Consider the following 20565-nt stretch of genomic DNA (forward strand, 5'->3'; position numbering starts at 1 on the left):
ATGGTTCACAACCATAATACTTTATTTATCATAAAATTATTCAAGATGTCTACAAAATATATTACATGAACATCATCAAGTGATAACTTAACATCTTAAACATATCCAAAATTACATAGGTTCGCACATAAACAAAAATATGCTAATCCTGCTATAGACAGTAATTTAAGCTAATTCTTCAGCTACCTCCTTTCCCTTAGAGCCGCTCGTCCAACCTGGAATGTTTGAATATTCTAGGGACATAGTCCAATTAGAAGATGAATTTTCTAGTGAGAAACTCCAAAAACAGTTTATATCGATGCATGATCAGGTATAAAATGTATGAGAAGACAACGAGAACTACTTCAAAGTGCCTCGTGAATACGTTAGCCTCCTCCAACGAGAGCTTTCTCAATGGCGCACGCATAACGCCTCTCGGGAGGTCCCTAACCATGTCATTTCGACCCGACCTCATAGAACTCATGCAAGCACCACATCCATTGTTCCTTAGACTCACGGTCTTCCCCACTAGAGCTTTCTCGATGGTGCACGCATAGTGCCTCTTGGGGGATATCCAACTTTTTCCCTTGGCCAATAACAAATAGGTACAACAGTATGGCCACACGAATTTTATAAATGCAATAGTTAAAAAGTCAACAACATATATTTTCCAAAAAAAATACATTTCATATATGCAACATGATTTCACGTAAGAGAATAACAAGAGTTTACGTACAAGAACTTTACAAAACATGTCTCATGCAGTAGAAGTCTCGCATAAGAGAATAGAAAATAGAATTTGGAGTATAGGAATCTCACCTTATTGGTTTATCTCTTGGACGGTATAATTTCACAGCAAACGGCCTAGGTTTCTGCAGAAAACATGCGTTTCGGTAAACCTAACCTCAAATATTTTTACATAAGGTTAAGGGGCATTAAATTAGGGACAAAACTGAAAAAATTGAAGGAAAATAGGCCTTTCACTCGCCCTCACGTGCCTCGAGAAGGTGTCTCACGCGCCTTCACGTGCAGCCACTTCCGGTGCGTGTATCTCACTCGCTGCCTACCAGATTCAGACAACATTACGTCGTTTTCGTATTTTGGCCGTATCTCCCTCGTTTTAACTCCAATTCGACCCCTGTTTGAACCTACACGACCCTCTTTTCCCCCTCTACAAGATTATAAAAAATAAAAATCAGACTTACCTTATTTTTTTTCTAACTGATTTTGGCAAACTCCGGCAAAGGCTCGTAACTCCGACGAGGCTCGTTCTCCCCGGCTTCTTCTTCGATTTCTTCCTGCCTTCTTGCCGAACTTCCTCCTCTCGCTCTAGAGCAAGCTCCTCCTCTTAGAGTGCCTCAACTCTGAAACTTGCTTGGAATGATTTGAGAACAACCCATGGTGCCTTTTTATAGATTTCTTCAACCAATCACATTATGCCACTTGTCACAATCTAAGCCATGGACTCCAAAGAGTCAAAGATATATTTGAATGGCTTTTCAAATCCAAAACTATAATGAATTCAATTTTTGAAATCCAAGCTAATTCCCCAACTTCTTCCAAATGACACTTTGGCCCTTATTTCAAGTCCTCAACTTTAATATTTTACCACATAAACTCTTAATTTTATCCTTATTTCGTTTGGATAATTCTCTGAAAGTAAAGCAAGATCGCTACGGGGTAAACAGCGTAGTTCAAAATTTTGAACTTACCCCGATCCCGGCGATTGGATCAACATCGAAATTAAATCATTCACAAACAAATAAATAAATCTAACCTTTAGATTATTGAGTCGTTCGCGGATTCGGGCAGTCCAAGCGTCCGGCCTCTAACTCATGATACGTGGCACGAGTCCGTTAGCAAGGAGAGCGGAATAGGAGTGCTAGCTCCTTCTCCTTTGCGCGGCTTGTGTATGGACGGTAAAAGAACACCCACATTTCAAATCGATGCCAAAAGAAACGAGAAGAGTGAACGGCAATACGTTTTTCAACTCTTGAAAAACGATACAAAAAATCACTATATTTTTGGGCAACCCATAAAGGGATATTTATAGTGAAATATCCTAGGGTTTCTAAAACCCTAATGGATTGGGCTTAGCCCAATAATTCTAATTTAATTAGAATCTTAAGTGGGCTTATTCTAGTCCAACTAGAAATATAATTAAATGGCCCAATCCTTTTATAGGTTAAATAAAATATTATGGCCCAAAACTAATTCAAACCCAAATATATTTTATTTAATATTTGGCCCAAATCTAATTTGGTCCAAATATAATATTTAATATTTGGCCCAAATCTAATTTAGTCCAAATATAATATTTATTTTAATATTTGACCCAAATCCAATTTAATCCAAATATAATATTTAATTTAATATTTGGTCCAAATATAATTTAGTCCAAATATTAATTTAAGCCCAAATATATTTTATTTCCTATTTGCCACTCCAACAAATAGAAAATTATTAAATTAGAAACTCCTTCCTAATTTAATTAATTGTCATTTTTAGGAAACTCTTTCCATTATGACGATTCCTCATCATATCGACATCATTACGTCTATTTGTTCTTTTTCCGTGAGAACCTATGACGGCAAAACTTCTTGCCGAAGTGTCCCACTTAACCATACGTTCACTCTCCTGGTTTAAGCCAGGGATCGTGCCTATTGCGTATGACTCATTAGGCTTCCGAATATGTTGGCAATGTGTCGGTACAAACACATAAGACAAGATTGGCCTCTAGCAAGACATCATGCCTACCCAATTATTCAGAAGGATTCATAATCCGCAAATAACCTTTCACGAGCATGATTACCGTGTAATTCGATCCTCTCGTCAATGTATCTTATGTGATCTCAAGTATGGCGATGTGTTGCTTGATAACGATCACATGAGTTTTCTTCGGTCTTCTGGATATCTTCACTTAATAGAAAGTAAATCAATAACTCCTTATTAATCTCTTTTACCATGGCCATGGATTTAAAGTGAATATCCACTGAAGGCGCCTTAGATACATCATCATCTATCAAGGGATAGACGAGTCCCATCTTGGTTATGCACCCATCTCCATAAGCCTCACGATATGCCCAACGATCGCCCACGTGCAGCCTTTATCTAGGCGCATCGAAACGATGTCAAAGCATATCGGTCTTCTTATGAGATGACCGTGACAACCTCAGGTCCAAGGATTAGTTACACCCATCTCGTATGAGAATTCCATCAACATATAATCAAAATGGATTCTCATGGCGAGTCATGTCCAGTGACACGTTCTCCAACATTAGTCACCTATGTACTTGTTTAGGCATCCCCATGCCTATGGGTGTGAGACCCCCATTGCTATCACATAGTAAAAACATAGCACATACAAGTCTTACCGCAATTGTCAATGTCCATTCTTGACATTGCTATGACTTGGGACGTTTAATGATGTCTAGAAACTGTGCTGCATCATCTCACATCTTTATAGATTATTCACAGTATACATCATATGGACTTCTATCTAGTTTCATTCGGTTATTACAATAATAACAAGAAACTAATAGAATGACTTCTTATGAATTTGAATAACTCCTTATTCAAATAATAACATGATTACATTTGTCAATGTACAACATGCCCAATCTGATTGGGTCTAGAGCACCTACACTAACAATCTCCCACTTGCACTAGAGCCAATCATTCATGTATCTTATACTTGATGATCGAACATGACTTTCATGTTTCTCTTGGGACAGAGCTTTAGTCAAGGGATTTACGACGTTGTCATCCGTCGATACTTTCTCTACATATGTCACCTTAGCTGATGATCTCCATTATCATATGGTGATACCGCAATACAAGTTTGGTCCGTTGATGAGACCGTGGTTCCTTCGCTTACGCGATGGCTCCATTGTTGTCCCAATAACTGTTATTGGATCAATAATGCTAAACACCACTTTAAGTTTATCAATGAACTTACGGATCCATACAACCTCCTTAGCTGCTTCGAAGGTTGTTATGTATTCGACTTCAGTTGTTGAATCTGCCATTATCTCTTGTTGGAACTCTTCCTACTCATGGCCCAGCCATATAGACAGAATATGAATTTCGACTACACATGATTTAAAATCATCATGGTCGAATTGGAAACTAGCATCCATAAACCCCTTCATGGTATGCTCTCATTCTCCATATGACAAAAAAACACCTCTTTAGTGCTTCACAAGTACTTAAGAATGGTTTTCATAGCAATCTAGTGTTTCTAACCTAGATCAGCTTGATATCTACTACATATGCTCAAAGTATATGTGATATCAGGCCTCGTACATAACATGGCATACATGATCGATATTGTGCTCGACTCATCCTATCTCTCTCATCTTGTGTTTTCAAACACATAGCCTTGGAGAGATGTATTCCATGTGACATGGGAAGACTTCTCCTCCTAGAATCTTCCATGCTAAACCTCTTTAGCACCCTGTCAATGTACGTGCTATGGGAGAGTGCTAGCAACCTCTTGGATCTATCTCTATAGATCCTTATTCCCAGAATATAGGCTGCTTCTCCCAAATCCTTCATGGAAAAAATATTTTGAAAGCCATATTTTAACTAATTGCATCATGGGAACACCATTCCCTAATGAGCAATATATTGTCCACATATAGGACTAAAAATGGTAACTGCGCTATCACTAACCTTCTTGTAAACACAAGGATCAATTTCCCTTTTGTGAAAAATCAAACCTTTTGATCTTTTCATCAAAACATTGATTCTAACTCCGGGATGCTTGCTTTAGTCCATAAATGGATCTTTGCAAGTTACAAATCTTATTTGCATGTTTATGAGTAACAAAACCGTCAAGCTGTGTCATATACACATCCTCGACCAGGTTTCCATTAAGGAAAGCTGTTTTGTCATCCATCTTCCATAACCCAGAGTCAATGTCAGAAATTGCCTCATCATAGGTAGTAGGCTCATCATTCTCAGCCAGAAGCACATCTCCATGTGTCGAGATGAGAAATCCATATCTCTCTTACTCGCGATGAACCCTCATCGACCTACGAGGTTCTTGTGTAGAAGGTTGGGGAGTTGACACAACTTCTTGTGTCTGATCTTTCTCGGGTTCCTGGAGGGGAGTATTTGTTTGTGGTTCACCTCGAATCTTATTCGAGCTTAACATTCCTCCCACTAGCCACAACATCTAAGAATTCCTTCTCAAGGAACACCACATGCTTGGCAACAAAACATCTTTTGGTCATATGGGTGGTAAAAGTAATATCCATTTGGATATCCCACAAATAGATATCTCGTCGATTTGGGTTGTAGCTTATTACTGTCAACACTTTTAACATAAATTTGACAACCCCAAATCTTAAGGAAAGACAAATTTGGCTTCTTTCCTTTCCATATCTCATATGGAGTCTGAGTAACTGATTTACTTGGAACCCTATTCAAAACAAAGATCGCGGTGAGGAGTGCGTATCCCCAAAATGAAATAGGGAGTTCAGTGCGACTCATCATGAATCGAACCATGTCCAACAAGGTCCTATTCCTCCTCTCAAACACACCATTCATCTCTGGTGTTCCAGGTGGAGTCCATTGTGAGAGAATCCCATTCTGCTTCAGATGATCTAGAAACTCACTATTCAAGTATTCACCACCTCGATCTGATCGAAATACTTTGATACTTTTCTCAGTTTGTTTCTCTACTTCAAATCTGAATTCTTTTGAACTTTTCAAAAGCCTCAAATTTGTGTCTCATAAGATACATATAACCAAAACATGATCTATCATCAATAAAGGTTATGAAGTAGACATATCCACCTCTAACTTGGGTGGACATAGGTTCACACACATCAATGTGCACAAACCCTAGCACTTATGTAGCCTCCATTTACTTTAAAAAGAGACTTAGTCATTTTGCCAAGTAAACAAGATTCGCAAGCACCATATGATTCATAATCAAATGTGTTAATTTATCCATCTTTATGCAAGTTGGATATGCAAGTCTCATTTATATGGCTAATACGACAATGCCATAAATAAGTGCTATTTAAATCACCTGATTTAAGTCGCTTAATATTTATATTATTAATAGGAGTATCAACATCAAGGACATACAAACTGTTACGTACTGTTGTTTTACCATAAAACAACTCATTTTTATCAAACGAACAACTATTGTCCTTAAATAAAAAATGAATATCCATCCTTGTCAAACAAAAATTAGAAATTATATTCCTAGTCAAACTAGGATTGTAGTAACAATTATGTAACTCCAATACAAGCCCTATGGGAAATATTAATAAATAGGTCCCTACAATTAATGAAACAACTTTTGATTCATTTTTCATGTGTAGGTACACTTCTCCTATTATTAATCTCCTCGTACTCCTAAGTCCATACACGAAAGTGTAAATATGAGCACTAGATCCAGTAACTAACACCCATGTGGACTGATCAGAAGTAAATAGATTAATTCCAATAACGTAAATACCTGAAGTGCCTTGAGTAGAACTCTTCTTACTCTACACTTCTCGGTTTATCATAGTGGAGATAGATTGCATCCTCTTTGCCCTTTGGGTTTTAATCTTCTAGACTCCTCCAGATTGCGCTATGGAAGAACTCTTCTTCCTTTTTGGCTTTCTTACTCTTGGGCTCGCCCCTATGCGCCTTGGGCCCTTCAACTAAGAGAACACTTCCCTTGGCCTATAATCAATTTTAGGCTCGGTCTCCCTAAGTATGGACAACCACTCTCCAAGAGTCTTTTCCATAGCCGTTAGGGAGGGACTGTAGCACCAAATGTAGGGTAAGTTTCGGCATCCATACCCAAGTTGAGCTCTAGCAACCTATTGATAATATGTATCATCTCCATGACATACTTCTCAATAGATGATCCTTGAGCCTAGCCATGATCTCATAGGCATCATAACTCTTATGTGGCGACCTATGTTTCGAGGTCATGGCAACCAAGATGATACACCAAGCAATGATCATATCACCCTCGAGCATCGTCTAGGCCTAATGTGCTACTATTTCTTTAACTGGTGGTTTCGTAAGAAGATAGCTCTCTATCGCATAGAAAATCTTATCATATGTGAGGACTATCGTCAAGATGATCTCCCAGTTATAGAAATTAGTCTCATTGAAGGTATTATTGCCCTCGAGTATCGATCTTATCGACATGTTTCCAGACATTCTGAATCAACAACTGAATAGAGATATTATTATAATCATATTGAATTACGAAATCATAAATTGCAAGAAGTAACATTTTATGATTGCTCCCACTATTTTCTACGAGTTTGCCACCCTCTAGACATAACTCGGGAAATCCCTTTGGAAGATTTCCTAGCAGGCTAGGATCCCATCTCCCCTCGCACAACCTTGAGTGACTCAACAAATTGTGCTAGGATCGATTAGAAAGGTACTTGCTACCAATTGCATCTCCATGCAACTCCTAGATTCATTGGGTTGACAACTCCTTGTCAAGCACATCTTATGTGACTCCCAATCTTTGCCTCTATACTCAGTGAGGCCTTGAGTGACTCAACAAACCCCACCTTTCTAGTTAAGTCAGACCCACCATTCAGGGACATCTCATGGCCCATGAAGCATAGGAATCATAGGTGACACATGACCTTGAGTGACTCAACAAATCAAGTGCCAGCTAGAAACCTAACGCTTCATAATGATGGAAGGCAAGTTGGCTTAATATTAATGAGGGATTTATTATTTATTTATTTAGGTCTCATCACATGCAATTAATCAAATTAATAATGCATAATAAATGACTCAAACCGGTGTATGGTATGGATAACTATGGCTAGCCCCCTCGAGCCATAGAGGGGAAGCTAGCGGGTCAAACCTAAGTGAAGAATCACATCTTGCTTCATAGGCACATTCTTCAAGCCTTCGTTGGTCTTCGAATCTTGTCTTCAATTTGGCTCCATCTCTAGCTTTTCATACAAACTACAACTATCACTACTCTATTCTATTCTATATACATTACATAGAATCAGAAACCCCGAGTTACATTCGGGGGGAGTGAGATGAGAAGAGAATGTACATCAGAGTATAAGAGAGACAAGACACCCAGGCCCTATTTCAAAAACCAAATTTACAAGCATTCATTCCCAACATAAAATAAATGGTCGACTCGATCCATACCATACACTCATGCAATCAATCTAATTGATTCATTCATAATTATGTTAATTAATTGATGCATTTATTTCAAACTTAATGAAACACTTTCAATAAATTGAAATTTGTATAATTTTGGAAAAACAAAATTATTTTAACTATGTTGGGCTTGGGCTCCATCCATTAGTCTAACTAACAAGGCTTAAAAGGCCTTGGATCAACCAATGCATGTCAAACATACACTAGCAGCCCATAATTAATAAATAATCCAATTAATGGCCTCGGCCCATTTTTAATCACGGCCCATAGGTGTCATACACCCATGGATCGAATAAAAATAATTAAAAATAGCCAAACAATTTGACCGGGCCCCACCTGAGGGTACAGAATGCATCGGGACACCGAAGGGTTGACCCGGGTGCTTCACGTGGACCCCGGGGAAGGATCAAACCAAAGCCCGAGGGAGTGGGAGGAGCCGAGAGGCGGCCGGGTAGGCCAAAAAGGCCAAGAGGCGTACTGGGCGCGGTTGGGGGCCGCATGGGCCGCGCCTGGTGTGGGCTGGGCACGGCTGGGCCACGTCTGGCGCGGGCTGGGCGCGGCTGGGCCACGTCTGGAGCTCGCTGGGCGCAGCTGGGGCGCGCGGCCGTGGCTCGTGCAGGCGGTAGGGGCCGCGCGAGTCGGCCACGGGTGCGCACGGGTCGCGGGTGTTAGTGTAGGTGCTCTAGACCCAATCAGATTGGGTATGTTATACACTGACAATTATAATCATGTTATTATTTGAATAAAGAGTTATTCAAATTCACAAGAAGTCATTCTATTAGTTTCTTGTTATTATTGTAATAACCGAATGAAACTAGATAGAAGTCCATATGATGTATACTGTGAATAATCTATAAAGATGTAAGATGATGCATCATAGTTTCTAGACATCATTAAACGTCTCAAGTCATAGCAATGTCAAGAATGGACATTGGCAATTGCGGTAAGACTTGTATGTGCTATGTTTTTGCTATGTGATAGCAATGGGGGTCTCACACCCATAGGCATGGGGATGCCTAGACAAGTACATAGGTGACCAATATTGGAGAACGTGTCACTGGACATGACTCGCCATGAGAATCCATTTTGGTTAAATGTTGATGGAATTCTCATACGAGATGGGTGTAATTAATCCTTGGACCTGAGGTTGTCACGGTCGTCTCATAAGAAGACCGATATGCTTTGACATCGTTTCGATGGGCCTAGATAAAGGCTGCACGTGAGCGATCGTTGGGCATATCGTGAGGCTTATGGAGATGGGTGCATAACTAAGATGGGACTCGTCTATCTCTTGATAGAGGATGATGTATCTAAGGCGCCTTTGGTGGATATTCACTTTAAATCCATGGCTATGGTGAAAGAGATCAATAAGGAGTTATTGATTCACTTTCTATTAAGTGTAGATATCCGGATAACCGAAGAAAGACTTATGTGATCATAATCAAGCAACACATTGCCAACTTGAGATCACATAGGATACATTGACGAGAGGATCGAATTACACGGTAACCATGCTCGTGAAAGGTTATTTGCGGATTATGAATCCTTCTGAATAATTGGGTAGGCATGATGCCTTGCTAGAGGCCAATCTTGTCTTATGTGTTCATACCGACACATTGCCAACATATTTAGGAGCCTAATGAGTCATACGCAATAGGCATGGTCCCTGGCTTAAACTAGGAAAGCGAACGTATGGTTAAGTGGGACACTTCGGCAAGAAGTTGTGCCGTTGTAGGTTTTCACGGGAAAAGAACAAACAGACGTAATGACGTCGATATGACGAGGGGTCGTCATAAAGGAAAAGGTTTCCTAAAATAACAATTGATTAAATTAGAAAGTAGTTTCTAACTTAATGATTAAATTAGAAAGAAATTTCTAATTTAATAATTTGGGCTTAATTTAATACTTGGGCCAAATAAAGTATTTGGGCCAAATATTAAATTAAATTAAATATTTGAGCTAAATTAGATTTGGGTCAAATATTAAATAATAAATATTATATTTGGGCTAAATAAGATTTGAGCCAAATATTAAATATTAATTATTTGGGCTTGAATTAGATTTGGGCCACATATTTATAAATGAATTTGGGCCACTTTAATTTCTAGTTGGACTAGGATTAATGGGCTAGCCCAATCCATGTCCCCAAAGGTTTGGGAAAACCCTAGTAGGTTGCTTCTTTATAAATAGCCCTTTATGGGATGCCCAAATTATGCCTCCTATTTTGTTGGTTTTCAAGAGTTGAAACTTAATTATTTTCCAGTCCATTCATAAGCCTTGTTAGGAGAAGGAGCTAGCACTCCCATTCCGCTTTCCTCGCCAACGGACGCGCGCCGCGTATCACAAGTTAGAGGCCGGACACTTGGACGGCTTGAATCCGCAAACGACTTAAAAATCTAAAGGTTAGATTTACTTTATTATGTATGTGATTGTTTGATTTCGACGTTGATCCAATCGCCGGGATCGGGGTAAGGTTCAAATTTTTGAACTACGCTGCTTGCCCCGTAGCGATCTTGCATTACTTTCAGCGGGTCACGCCCGCGCGCGGCCGCCCCATGCGCACGCGCGCATGCCTTCCAGGTCGCGCAAGCGAACGCGGCCGCGCCTGCCAGCGCCCCAGCGCACGCGGGCCCTGCTCGGCCGCGTCTTTCGACGCCCCGGTGTATCCGTATGCACCCCGAACCCCGTTTCGCCCTACACGTAAGGAATTGAAAAATTTCGACGATGGCTCTGATACCACTGAAAGTAAAGCAAGATCGCTACGGGGTAAACAACGTTGTTCAAAATTTTGAACTTACCCCGATCCCGGCGATTGGATCAACGTCGAAATAAAATCATTCACAAACAAATAAATAAATCTAACCTTTAGATTATCGAGTCGTTCGCGGATTCGAGACGCCCAAGCGTCCGACCTCTAACTCGTGATACGCGGCACGCGTCCGTTGGTAAGGAGAGCGGAATAGGAGTGCTAGCTCCTTCTCCTTTGCGTAGCTTGTGTATGGACGGTAAAAGAACACCCATGTTTCAAATCGATGCAAAAAGAAACGGGAAAAGTAAACGGCAATACGTTTTTCAACTCTTGAAAAACGACACAAAAAATCACTATATTTTTGGGCAACCCATAAAGGGATATTTATAGTGAAATATCCTAGGGTTTCTAAAACCCTAATGGATTGGGCTTAGCCCAATAATTCTAATTTAATTAGAATCTTAAGTGGACTTATTATAGTCCAACTAGAAATATAATTAAATGGCCCAATCCTTTTATAGGTTAAATAAAATATTATGGCCCAAAACTAATTAAAGCCCAAATATATTTTATTTAATATTTGGCCCAAATCTAATTTGATCCAAATATAATATTTAATATTTGGCCCAAATCTAATTTAGTCCAAATATAATATTTATTTTAATATTTGGCCCAAATCCAATTTAGTCCAAATATAATATTTAATTTAATATTTGGCCCAAATCTAATTTAGTACAAATATTAATTTAAGCCCAAATATATTTTATTTCCTATTTGCCACTTCAACAAATAGAAAATTATTAAATTAGAAACTCCTTCCTAATTTAATTAATTGTCATTTTTAGGAAACTCTTTCCATTATGACGACTCCTCGTCATATCGACATCATTACGTCTATTTGTTCTTTTTCTGTGAGAACCTATGACGGCAAAACTTCTTGCCGAAGTGTCCCACTTAACCATACGTCCACTCTCCTGGTTTAAGCCAGGGACCGTGCCTATTGCATATGACTCATTAGGCTTCTGAATATGTTGGCAATGTGTCGGTACAAACACATAAGACAAGATTGGCCTCTAGCAAGGCATCATGCCTACCCAATTATTCAGAAGGATTCATAATCCGCAAATAACCTTTCACGAGCATGATTACCGTGTAATTCGATCCTCTCGTCAATGTATCTTATGTGATCTCAAGTATGGTGATGTGTTGATTGATAACGATCACATGAGTTTTCTTCGGTCTTCTGGATATCTTCACTTAATAGAAAGTAAATCAATAACTCCTTATTGATCTCTTTTACCATGGCCATGGATTTAAAGTGAATATCCACCGAAGGCGCCTCAGATACATCATCATCTATCAAGGGATAGACGAGTCCCATCTTGGTTATGCACCCATCTCCATAAGCCTCACGATATGCCCAACGATCGCCCACGTGCAGCCTTTATCTAGGCCCATCGAAACGATGTCAAAGCATATCGGTCTTCTTATGAGATGACCGTGACAACCTCAGGTCCAAGGATTAGTTACACCCATCTCGTATGAGAATTCCATCAACATATAATCAAAATGGATTCTCATGGCGAGTCATGTCCAGTGACACGTTCTCTAACATTGGTCACCTATGTACTTGTCTAGGCATCCCCATGCCTATGGGTGTGAGACCCCCATTGCTATCACATAGCAAAAACATAGCACATACAAGTCTTACCGCAATTGTCAATGTCCATTCTTGACATTGCTATGACTTGGGACATTTAATGATGTCTAGAAACTGTGATGCATCATCTCACATCTTTATAAATTATTCACAGTATACATCATATGGACTTCTATTTAGTTTCATTCGGTTATTACAATAATAACAAGAAACTAATAGAATGACTTCTTGTGAATTTGAATAACTCCTTATTCAAATAATAACATGATTACAATTGTCAGTGTACAACATGCCCAATCTGATTGGGTCTAGAGCACCTACACTAACATTCTCTAATTACAATTACACCATCAAACATCAAATTTATTGAGATACTTAAAATCTCAAAATTAATAACTCAAAATTACTCGATAAGTATGATTTCCCGAAGCCCCTTACCATCATTCGGCTATTTTAGGCTACAACTTAGCTTAACCGAAAAACCGTTTCTGATTTGATTTCTTTCAGCGTCATAAATCTCGCCTCGAGACGCTCGTTAAAGAAATACTTTTGTCCTTAGGTATCTAAGCTCCAGGACACTCCCTGAGATCGATTCGGTCACTTGTTGCCATTTCAAACATATTTTTCGGTATTTTAAACTCACTTAAAATACATGGCATCTTCACGAAAATATGGGGTATTATAAGACCCATTCGGATATCTATAATTAAATTTGACGAACATGAATGCTGACAGAGACTGAAATATGTAACAAAACTTAATGATTCTACACCATTCTAAATAAAATCTTGGGAAAACAAATCCTAATTGATATGAAACAACTTTAAGGATGATTTGTAATGCCCCGCTCCCACTTACGGGTGTTACTCGTGAACAATTACCCGAATTATCCGCTGCCCGGCCTTTGGTGAAGGGTGGACCATGTTTCAAGACGAAATGCCCTAGGTGGGAACTAGGCTCGTCCTTCCCTTCCCTCAACCCTAGGATTCACTAGCTGAATTGGGCTTCAACCACACCGCATTTGGTTGAAAAGAAAACTCATGAAGATGCCCAACCGCCATCTTTTTATTTATATTTAATTCTTTTTCCATCCAAGAATTTTTAGCGGGCTCCATAAAAATCACCATTTAAATCAATCCATTGATTGATTACCAATTTTGGAGGAAAAACTCAAAATTTTCAATTTTCCAAAATTTCAGCATTATTCTCCAAAATGCCCGAAAAATCCTTTAAATTTGAAAATTCCTCTGGGGCCCAAAATCAATTAAGAAATGCCCCAAAATCTCCCAAAATTCCAACTTTTTGAAAAAAAATGGCCTGCGGGACCAGCTAGCACGCCTGGGGCTCGCGCGGGGCCCTGCGGGGTGCTGGCCGCGCATGGCAGCGCGCCCGCGCGCGCGGCCCTGCTACCTGTTGCCACCTGCTGCATCTTCACCTCTTTTCCCTTTTTTTTTTTCTTGGGCTTTCTAACCCAAATTTTCCAGAATTTAAATTAAATAAATATACTTCACTTTCCTTCAATTTTAGCCTATTTTTCTCCAAAATTAAGGCTTAAACCATACTCTTAATGCTTCCATAACATTCCAAAAATAAGACTTCACCAACACTTAGGCTTCATCTTGCCATAAGCCATAACCTCATTTCAATATAAATTCAAGCATTCTAAAATATAAAATACACACATGATCTTAGACTTTAACAAGCCATTAACAACCAAATAAAATTATATCTCATAAACCAAACACAATAACATAGGCTTCCTTAAGCCATAATATACACTTGAATCTTCTTTTCATGCTTCCACATGCCATTCCACCATTTTCTTTACTTTACCATGCTTTCACAACCTACATGTGGGGGTAAAAACCTCATGAGCTATTAAACTCAATAAGGGTGCAATGCAAAATAAATATGAATATAACAAGATTATATGATGCCAAATGCATGCAAGTGTGGCTAGATTTCTTTGCCCTCACAACCCTCCAAGGTTAGAGGCATTAACCCACCATTTCAACTATGTTCCCAAACTAACCTATGGCCATAAGTTTCATGAACATAAAAGAACATGCCAAATGCAACATATACACTTATGAAACATACTTACAACACATTGCAAAGCCACCCTCCCATGGGGTCATCCCTTACCGCTTTTTTTCTCTTTGAAGCTTGAAATTCTCTTCTCAAGAGAGCTTCCATCATCATCTTCTCCCATCTAAGATGGCATTCCAACAAGCCACTTAATTTTTGCATACAAGCATACCAAAAATAAAGAGAAGAAAGTATAACTTACCTTGATTCCTTCATCATCTTCTTTCTTTCTTTCTTTCTTCTTCATTATTCCCTCCCTTCTCCATTTCTTTCTCCAAATGGCCAAAGGAAGACAAGACTTCCTCACTTGCCATTATATACTAGTTTTCCATATTTCAAGAATGAATCTAAGCCATTCACTAAAGGCACAATCCATATGTTTAAGGGAAAACTAAATCTCAACCATCCATTTCAATAAACAAGTCTTCTCTCTCAGAGAAAACACAAAAGGCACAATCCATGTGCCCTTTATCTTGATTTGTAACACCCCCTCTCCTAGAACTGACCTAGAAGAGGTGCTACTGGGATAATAAAATAAACTGGCTGATAAACTGAAATCTGATACCATGACTGAACATCTCAATCAACTGGAATAAAACTCTGAGTCATTACAAACTAAAAAGCATAAACTTTGTCTAAGGGACAATCTCTCAACTGAAATATAAAATAGATCTAAACTAAGAAAACATTATAAACTCAACGACTCCCAGACATCTTTTATCTTGAGCGGCTCCACGTACACACACTACTGAACACTGTTGCTAGGCCCTACATCTGGTACTCCCTTGCTAGAACCTGGAGGGGTGAAGAGTACAAGGTGAGCTACAAAAGCTCAGCAAGTAATAAGCTGGAAAGAATACTGAAGCTGAATCGAAGAATATCGATACTGATAAATAACTGACTATGTAACGACCCGTTAGAGGGCCTAGTATTTATTTAGAATTAGTTAATTAATTATTGAAGCGATTAATTAAGAGGATTTGCCATTTAATTATTTAATGTGGCAATTTAGAGATTTAATTGAGAAAATAGCATTTAATTATATTTAATTATTGTGAAAATTAAATGCAAGGACGTTTTGGTCATTTACGGATTGGATGTTAATATTCAATTAGTAAATAGAATTATTTTGATTAAGGGATTAATTAATCCCAGCCGTGAGGAGGATTCGGATTGAAAGACTCCTAGTTATATTAGGAGAAAGAGATGGCATTAGGGTTTCTCTTAAGCATATGTATATATATAATGGTCATTAGCCATGTTGTCTTCGCCGTGTGAAGAACAACAGAGGGAAGAAGAAGCTTCAACAGCGAATTAAAGGCTTTGCGTTGGAGGCTTCTGTTAGATCATTGGATCGATCAGAGAGTTTGAAAGGCAAGTTCTTCTCCGTGTAAACCTTTCTTACAGGATCGTATTTAGCATTCGATCATCAGTTTCAGCGACTCTTTGTTTAAGTTTCAGATTTATGTTACCGTCAGTGTATATATATATATAGGCACGAGCAGTGAGTTCAAGTCTTGCATAGGAGGCTCTCGTGAGATTATTAAGGCGATCAAGAAGATCATAAGGCAAGTATCCTTCCCCTGTAATCCTTTCTTACAGGTCTTGATTGAGTTGGATATCAGATTTCCATAATTGAATCAGTTCCAGTGCATGTATATTCATATATGTGCGTTACAGTGAGTTATATCAGTTTAGTGCATGTTTATTTATGTATTTTCATGCGTACAGTGAGTACCAGCCAGTTCATGTATATTCCTTGCAATGTTTATATGAGTTATGATCAGTAAATCATCCCTCAAGTTGTTAATATATCAATTGGGATTGTTCTCCCAAGATTTCTTTTGGAATGGTGTAGTGAAGTTAAGTTTTGATTCAAGATACGATCTCTGTTATCGTAAGTTTTATAGTTGATAAGATTCCAGTCATTCGAATAAGTCTTGTATCATTCGAATGAATTTCAAAGCATTCGAATAAGTTTCAGTGTTATCGTAAGCTTTTCCCTTATAATATTCCAGTCATTCGAATGAATTCTTGGTCATTCGAATGAGTCATGTGTTATCGTATCATTCGTATGAATTTTTGAGGTTTTTTGACTGTCATTCGAATGAGCCTTGTTGTCATTCGAATGAGCCCTTGAAGATGTGAGTAAGTTGTTGCTTTGTATAGTCTGTCATTCGAATGAGTCTTCTTGTCATTCGAATGATCTTCAAATTGATTCGAATAAGGTTACTGTTGCATTCGAATGAGTCGCATTTTGCCAGTTCAAAAGTTGAAATTTTCCAAAATTCATTCGAATGAATTTGAGAGTCATTCGAATGAGTCCCAGATTAGATCCGAATAGCCTTTGAAAATCATCAGTCATTCGAATGAGCCTTCTGTCATTCGAATGAGTCTCTGTCATTCGAATGAGTTTTCTGCCATTCGAATGAGCTTGCTGAAATCCATTTTTTTCATTCGAATGAGCTGTTTTTCATTCAAATTGCTTCCTTAGACTTTCTCAATCATCCAAATAGTATCAAATGGCATCCAAATAGCTTCCAATAAATTCTTGATTCAAGTATTAAATTTAATATAAATATTCAATTATTCAGATATTGAATTTTTATGCCAAGATATAACAAAATCCAATATGCCATGCCTATACTCAGAAATTTCAGAATATTTGAATCTCAACATTTCTAGTAAAAATCATATACCATGTTTAGCAGTTCATTATGACATGGTCAACATTATTTTGTGAGATTATGTGCATACACATTGTATGAGCATTGAGCATGACTTATGTGGAGCACTACATATCGTGTGCTAGCATTTATATGAGCATTGCATTATGCGCGCCAGGCGGCTTGTCCGCGGGGATCCCACTAGTATCAGTACAATTATATCTCAGTTATGAGTTGCTCGCCTGATGTCGACCAGGGAGCTAGGGGCATATTGCCCAAAGTATGTGCTTACAGTTTTTATGTTTGCAGGACTCAGATCAGTCAGGTATGTGTTACAGTTATGTGGGCCTATGGGCCAAAGTTGCATACCTGCATTTAGTTTACAGCTTATGTGCATTACATCTTATAAATGCCATCCAGTGATTATTATATCTCTCAGTACAAGTTCAGTAAGTATTTTTATCAGTATCGATATTCTTCGATTCAGCTTCAGTTATTCTTTCCAGTTTATTACTTGCTGAGCTTTGTAGCTCACCTTGTACTCTTCACCATTCCAGGTCCTAGTGGGGGAGTACCAGACGTGGGGCCTAGCAGCAGTGTCCAGTAGTGTGTGTACGTGGAGCCGCTCAAGACCAAAGATGTCTGGGAGTTATTAGTTATTAGTTGTTAGTTAGTGTTTGATCAGTTTAGATTCATTTTAATTTCCAGTTTAGGGAATTTCCCTTAGATGCAATTATGATTTCAGTTTTTGTTGACTCAGAGTTTTATTCAGTTAATTGATATATACAGTATTGGTATCAGAATTCAGTTATCAGTCAGTTTGTTTTATTATCCCCAGTAACACCTCTTCTCGGGCAGTTCTAGGAGAGGGGGTGTTACAGACTAAACTTGTACTGTATAATCACTGTCTGATTGCATTCATAAAAATGTAATGCACATAAACTGTAAACTAAATGCAGGTATGCAACTTTAGCTCATAGGCCCACATAATCTGATAATACATACCTGTCTGATCTGAAACCTGCATACATAAAAACTGTAAGCACATACTGTGGGCAAAGCCCCTAGCCCCCTGGTTGCCACCAGGCGAGCAACTCATAACTGAGCTGAAACTGAAACTGATGGGATCCCCGCGGACAAGCCGCCTAGCGCGTATAATGCAATGCAAAGCTCACATAAATGCTGGCACACGATATGTAGTGCTCCATATAAAGTCATGCTCAATGCTCATACCAAAATGTATGCACATAATCTCACAAAATAATGCTGATCATGTCAAAATAAAATAATATTGAACATGATATGATCTTCATCTATATATTGGAATACAAAGATTCTACGAATTATGATTTATGGTATGGGTATGATTAACTTGTCATGTTCTGGCTTATGAATTCAATGTTGGAAGGTATTGAATACATTGATTGAATTAAACTTGAATTAGGACTCACTGAAAGCTAAATTAGATTTCTGGAAAAGTCATCCGGATATCAGAAAGGATATCAGGATAAGAAGAAAGACATCCAGATATGAAGAAGGCTCATCCGGATACACTGACATTCAAAGAAGAAGCTATTCGGATATGTTGGGAAGTATTCAGATATGAACTAGGATATCCGGATATGATTCTGGTCATCCAGATATCTCACTGATACATTCGGATATAACTGGGGACTATTCGAATGAAAAATTCAACTTTTGAGGGAGGCATCCGGATATCAGGCGAGACATTCGGATATTATCTTGACCTTTCTGGATGTATAAACAAACCATCCGGATATCATACTCGAAGAACTTTAGATACATCCGGATACGATACAAGGTATTTGGATATTAGAACTTAGAATAATAGAACTTGCAATCCAAAAGGGATAAGGATTAATCGAACTTGCAATCCAAAATGGATGAGGATTAATAGAACTTGCAATCCAAAATGGATAAGGATTAATAGAACTTGCAATCCAAAATGGATAAGGATTACTGGAACTTGCAATCCAAAATGGATGAAGATTAATAGAACTTGCAATCCAAAATGGATAAGGATTACTGGAACTTGCAATCCAAAATGGATGAGGATTAATAGAACTTGCAATCCAAAATGGATAAGGATTAATAGAACTTGCAATCCAAAATGGATGAGGATTAATAGAACTTGCAATCCAAAATGGATAAGGATTAATGGAACTTGAAATCCAAAATGGATAAGGATTAATGGAACTTGCAATCCAAAATGGATGAGGATTAATAGAACTTGCAATCCAAATCGATAAGGATTAATGGAACTTGCTCATAACTTCACTGTTATACGCATATATATATATACGTCTCTGCTTACTGATATAAAATCTGAGAACTCAATGAAGAACTGGAATAATCTGAAAAACTGATATAAACCTGTAATGGAAGGGATTACAGGAAGAATACTTGCCTGATAGAACTCTCTGATCGAACCCTGGAGCGATCCTGAAGACTCTAGCAAGCCTCTACTATCTCTTGGCCTTTCTGTTCTTCACATAATGTGAAGAAAAGCTAAGCTATGGGCTCTATATATAGACATAAAGTCCTAGATCCCTTTCCTTTTATAACTTGGAATCCCTCTCCCAATTGAACTTTGAGACTCTCAAAACCTTCTCCTATTGGGACTAGGAGACTCTTAATCCAATTCCATCTCATACATGGATTCTCATTCTTCTTTAAATACATAGTCCCACTTAATTAATAATCATACAAATATTATTATTAAAACTCTCAAATAATAATAAAACTCCAAAATTACCTTCATGCCCTTGCATTTAATCCACAAAATAAATGCCATTTAAATACTATTATCTCAATTAAAAATCACTAGTTTGCCACATTGGCAAATTCCTTTAACTCCAACATTAAAAAGAGATAAATGCTATTCTTTTCCTTCAAAATCTCTAAATTGCCACATTAAATAATTAATTGACAAAATCTCTTAATCAATACTTCAATAATTAATTAAATAATTCCTGAATAAATACTGGGCCCTCTAATGGGTCGTTACAATTTCTCCCCTCCTTAAAAGAATTTGGTCCTCCAAATTCGTACTTGGTTACTCAAATAACGAGGGGTAAAGACTCCTCATCTCTTCTTCTTATTCTCACATCGCCTCTTCTGATGAGTGTTGCTGCCATTGAACCTTAACAAGAGGAATTGATGAGTTCCTCAAAATCTTTTCTTTTCGCTCGAGAATACTGGTAGTCATCTCTTCATAAGACACATCTTCTCTAACTTCA

Source organism: Diospyros lotus, chromosome 9, assembly GCF_014633365.1.
Source record: "Diospyros lotus cultivar Yz01 chromosome 9, ASM1463336v1, whole genome shotgun sequence".
NCBI lineage: Eukaryota > Viridiplantae > Streptophyta > Magnoliopsida > Ericales > Ebenaceae > Diospyros > Diospyros lotus.